The sequence below is a fragment of the Aegilops tauschii genome, chromosome 7 (assembly GCF_002575655.3).
Source record: "Aegilops tauschii subsp. strangulata cultivar AL8/78 chromosome 7, Aet v6.0, whole genome shotgun sequence".
NCBI classification, from domain to species: Eukaryota; Viridiplantae; Streptophyta; class Magnoliopsida; order Poales; family Poaceae; genus Aegilops; species Aegilops tauschii.
The window spans coordinates 556,971,087-556,977,086 of NC_053041.3; positions in this window are offsets into that span (position 1 = coordinate 556,971,087).

Here is a 6,000-nt window from a genome sequence, read left to right on the forward strand (position 1 = left end):
GGAGGCGGCGACCGGACCTTTACAAACAAGGTTGGGGCAATCTCCACAACTTAATTGGAGGCTCCCAACGACACCACGAAGCTTCACCACAATGGAATATCGCTCCGCGGTGACCTCAACCGTCTAGGGTGCTCAAACACCCAAGAGTAACAAGATCCGCAAGGGATTAGTGGGGGGAATCAAATTTCTCTTAGTGGAAGTGTAGATCGGGGCCTTCTCAACCAATCCCTAGAAAATCAACAAGTTTGATTGGCTAGGGAGAGAGATCGGGTGAAAATGGAGTTTGGAGCAACAATGGAGCTTTGGAGTGGAAGAGGTGGTCAACTAGAGGAAGAAGACACCCCTTATATAGTGGAAGAACAAATCCAACCGTTATCCACCAACCCAGCCTGCGTAGCATGGTACTACCGCACCAGGGCCGTGGTACTGCCGCAAGGTCATGCGGTACTACCGCAGGGCCACGCGGTACTACCACTCCCCCTTGCGGTACTACCACAAGGTAAGGATGGACTGGATATTGGAAGGGCACGGACATATAAAAATACATCCGTGGCAACTTCCGCTGAGTTGGGACCTATGCAAAAATCCGACACGGTAGTACTGTACGTCAGGAGCGGTACTACTGCGCGGCTGCTGAGCCAGGCCAGAAAGCACGGTACTACCGCGCACAGGGGCGCGATACTACCACGTAGGGCGCGGATGTAAAAAATTACATCCGCCCCTACTACTGCTGCCGCAGCAGCACCTGGCCTGGGGATCACGGTACTACAGCTCCAAACACTACAAAAAAAGACACATCCGTGACATTTTGGGCCGAACGAATTTTTTTCTGTCATACATATGACACTTCTATGACGATAATTGTGACATAACCCGGTATCATCATAGATGTGGTGGGCTCCTACTTCTATGATAAAAAATCATGACAGAAAATGGGCTTTTCGTCCTGGGCGGGCCGGAGACGCAGCTGCATGACATTCTTTGGGCCGTCCATGACGGAAAAAACCGTGGTAGAAGTGAGGGCGAGGAAAATTTCGGGGAGTTCCCGGTTACGGTGGGAAGTCGGGGGCCGAGCGATGCGCGTTTCTCTCATACACGTACGCGCGTGTGTGCGAGGCGTTGGCTCTAACTGAACCCAAGCGAGGCGTTTGGCTCTAACTGAACCCGAGCGATTGCACTGCAGGCTACGCGTTACTGAACCCGAGCGATCGATCGATGGCTGTTAACTGAACCCGATCGAGCGATTCCTTCGCTACTGCTGCTAACTGAAGCCGATCGATTGGATGAACAGGCGTTGCGGGGGGGGGGGGGTTGGATGAACAGTGAGCGGTGGCGTTGCCTCTGGATGAACAGAACCCCGTGGTGTGGAGGGCTGGATGAACAGTAGACGGTGGAGGGGTGCCCGTGGAGGGGTGGTTGAACAGGACCCCGTGGTGTGGAGGGCTGGATGAACAGTAGACGGTGGAGGGGTGCCCGTGGAGGGGTGGTTGAACAGTAGCCGGTGGAGTAGCGCGCGGTGGAGGCTGGATGAACAGGAGCCCGTGGAGGCTGGAGGAGGTCGACGGTGGAGATGAACAGTATCCCGTGGAGTCCCGATTTGCGGTACGCCACACCCCTCCTGATGAACAGGACCCCCGTTTCGACCGTAGGAGGTCCGTTTCATCCGTTTTGCGGTACGCCACACCCCTCCCGATCAACAGGACCCCCGTTTCGACCGTAGAAGGTCCGTTTCGTCCGTTTTGCGGTACGCCACACCCCTCCCGATCAACAGGACCCCCGTTTCGACCGTAGGAGGTCCGTTTCCTCCGTTTTGCGGTACGCCACACCCCTCCCAATCAACATGACCCCCGTTTCGACCGTAGGAGGTCCGTTTCCTCCATTTTGCGGTACGCCACACTCCTCCCGATCAACAGGACCCCCATTTCGACCGTAGGAGGTCCGTTTCCTCCGTTTTGCTGTACGCCACATCCCTCCCCATGAAGATGACACATTCCGTTGCCTCCCCATGAACATGACGCATTCCGTTGCCTCCCCATGAACACGACGACGACGCTGTTTCTCCGTTCCGACCCAGCCATGTACACGAGCCCTCCCCGTACGTATGCGCGAGTAGGCGTTCGAGACCCTGCCCGTATGTACGTACGTGGCCGTATTTTCTTTCTTGCACCCTGGCCGCTGTACGTACATGTACATGCTACGTGCGCGCCTCTACTACGACACGTACGCGCCTCTACTACGACACGTGCGCGCCTCTACATCGACCAGTATATATGTACATACACGTTCGCGACCAGAATGACAACGGTACGTACGCTTCGACCAGGTGGGTCCCGACTGTCAGGCACTTCCTTGCCTGCGAAGATGTAGCTGGTGGGTCCCAGCAGTCAGGGGGCGAATCGTTTTGGTTTTTTTGCCCGGACGCACTGCCTTGCGTGCGAAGATGTAGCTGGTGGGTCCCAGCAGTCAGGGGGCGAATCTTTTTTTTGCCCGGACGCACTTCCTTGCGTGCGAAGGTGTAGCTGGTGGGTCCCAGCAGTCAGGGGGGAAACGTTTTTTTCGCGAAATACGGTGGCCCGTCCGGTGGGTCCCTGCTGTCAGGTGGAGGAATCATTATTTTCCGCGTAATAAGGAGGCACTTCCTTGCTGCCGCCATGGACCCAGCTGTCAGCCTCTCCACGTACAGTCCACGTACGATGGAAGTCGTTCCTTGACCACGTTGACCACGCCGCGCCGAGAGCACCAGGGCGGTGGACGACGGCGAGGCCTAGGAAGGGGACGACGCGGAGCCGGTGAAGACGCGGCAGTGGATGCCCACGCGGAGAGGAGTATGAGGGTTCACTCGTTCGGCTGCGGTGTGAGGCTGCCGTCGCCGCAGGGCCTGGCCAACGGTGGGAATAGTAGGGGGCGGTGAGGCCTCCGCGGCAGCACAGCCGGCCACGGGAGGCAGGAGCAGGCGGCACGACCGGCACTGCTTTGGGCGGCTGGAGCAAGAAGACCAGAGGTTGAAGAAGCACTTCGGCCGTTGGATGGACATCGTACGGTCACTGGAGCTAGAATCGTTCATATTGACTAAGTTGACAAAGCCCTCCGTCCCCGTCAACTTAGTAGGCCCACAAGTCAGCCTCCCACCAAGGTGGGTCCCAGCTAGCAGGGGGAGTATTCATTTTTTTGTGCGTAATAAGGAGGCACTTCCGGTGGGTCTGAGCTGACAGCGGGGGGAACGTTTTTTTCACGAAATACGGTGGCCCATCTGGTGGGTCCCAGCAGTTAGGGGGGAAACGCTTTTTTTGCGAAATAAGGTGGCCCGTCCGGTGGGTCCCTGCTGTCAGGTGGAGGAATAATTATTTTGCGCGTAATAAGGAGGCACTTCCTTGCGGCCGCCATGGACCCAGCTGTCAGCCTCTCCACGTACAGTACTCTTCTGATGGAAGTCGGTCGTTGACCACGTTGACCACGCCGCGCCGAGAGCACCAGGGCGGTGGACGACGGCGAGGCCTAGGAAGGGGACGACGCGGAGCCGGGGAAGACGCATCAGTGGAAGCCCGCGCGGAGAGGAGTATGAGGGTTCACTGGTTCGACTGCGGTGTGAGGCTACCGTCGCCGCAGAATAACAGGGGGTGTGGGTGAGTGGAGGGATGGCATGGTCAGCGGTGGGAGTAGTATGGGGGCGGTGAGGCCTCCGCGGCAGCACAACCAGCCACGGGAGGCAGGAGCAGGCGACACGACCGGCGCTGCTTTGGGCGGCTGGACCAAGAAGACCAGAGGTTGAAGAAGCACTACGGCCGTTGGATGGACATCGTACGGTCACTGAAGCTAGAATCGTTTATATTGACTAAGTTGACAAAGCCCTTGGTACGCTCCAACTTAGTAGGCCCACAGGCCAGCCTCCGAAACGGTGCGCCCCAGATGTCAGGGGGAGGAATCATTTTTTTGGGCGGCCGAAGCTAAGAATATCCGAGATTGAAGAAGAAGCACGACATCCGTTGGATAGACATCCAACGGCCACTGCTGCTAGAACCGTGTGTTGACTATAATAAGTTGACAAAGCCTTGCATACGCGTCAACTTATTTTTTTAGGGACGCGTCACTTAGTAGGCCCTCAAGTGTGTGGCAGAGAACTTATAGCCCATTTGCGTTTTGTAAGAATGTACAGCCCATTTTTGAATTCTAATGGAATTTACAACAGCCCATTTATAGTTTGTTAAAAGTACAACCCATTTTCTAGGTAGGACAACGATTAATAATTTCAACCAACCGTTGAAGACAGAATTCAATAAAATTTCCCACATTTTGATGGGATCCGAAATATTTTTATCCCAAAATTTCTAGTCAGATTAAATATAAATTTGTATTACGTAAAAATCCAACGAAACATTGCGCGCGCAACAATGCAAATTTAAGATTTTCAAAATCCATAAATAATATTTTATAAACTAATTTCGTGTTTGGTGCATTTTTTATAGTTACTGCCCAGTTTTTATAATTACATCCTAGTTATTATTTTTTAAAGCCCATTTTCCTGTTAAGCCTAATGCATCCCTCCTAGGAAAGATTTGCAGCCCAGCGGGGCGGAGAATAACAAGTTGACCTTGCCTGGGTATTCCTCAAAAAGACGTATAGCTGGGCTAGCCATTTTCATCTTGAAAAAAATTAGTATCTGGGCTGGATATGTGGCCTGGGCTAGACGGGCCACAGCCCGCCCAGTTAATACCCTGCTCTCCTCTGAACAACAATGAAATCATCGCCAAGAAAAACTCTGCAGTGCTCACGCCTCAAAAACACAAATACTGCTCGAGCTGCTTGGTCCCAGCTGTCGGCCGCACCTTGTGCAATTCTCTTGTTTATATTGACTACATAGGTTGACAATGGTGTGGGACCGTGATGTCAGGAAACCAGGAGAAAGCAAAAAAAATATAGTTGTACATAATAAGGAGGCACTTGCGTACGTACGGCTATGGCCCTAGTGGGTCCCTAGTGTCATCCAGTCAAAATAAAGTCATCTCCTGAATCCTCATGTTCGTTGACGATGTTAACAATGCTCGGCGCCACGGCGAGCGCAACAACTCGAAGGACAACGGAGAGGGCCTCGCGGGCCCTACGGATGGTCTGATACAGCGCCCGCTGCTCATTCAGGAAGCCAGGATCATCGGACACCTATGAGCACCTTCGAGAAACTAAGACGACATGAAATGGTAAGGCCGCGCTTGGGAGCTCTGGTTTATTTCAAACCTGTATTAACATACAAGTGTAATTTACTCGTCATCGGAAACAACACGTAAAATACAGGCATAATGAAACCGAGGGCCCGAGGTCTGTAAGTAGAACCGGCGGGTTACGCGTGTAATTTGAGAGACCAGTGTATATTTTACAAGCACTGCTATATGGACGACATTACCAGACGATACATGCACAACGTGCGTATCATGCCATCCGTGGGCAAGGCTGAAACAACAGCTAACGGCTGGATTAGCAATCGTCCGAGTGTCGTTCAGCGTTTTTATCGTGTGTGAAGTACTTCCGATATTTTACTAGTCGAAATCGACCAACCAAGCGCCTTCGCCCGAGACCATCTGCTTTAATTTACAAGCATCAGTTTTACAAGCGGTTTTGGTTGGAAAACGACGATCCAATCACGGCCTAATATCATGAGTTGGTCGGAAGATCATATGGTTTCACGTCTAACCTACCCGACTTGTCGTATAGGCTATGAATGAAACATCAGACGATGAACTTCTTAAGCACGGAAACAACAAAAGAGGATGATCTTCTTAACAAGCAAATCACTGGCATTAGATCGACATACAAAACAATACGAAGCATTATTCTCAGGAGGCACGGTGAACAGCTCGTGATGCCGCATGCCACAACATTCCAAGCTCAACTTTGCAATCAAACACAAGACCTGGCATTACATAGACAATATTCAGAACAAACTCTTAACACAGGAATATCTCAGCAGAGTAACTATTTACTTCTAAACTGAACACATGAATAGGAAAA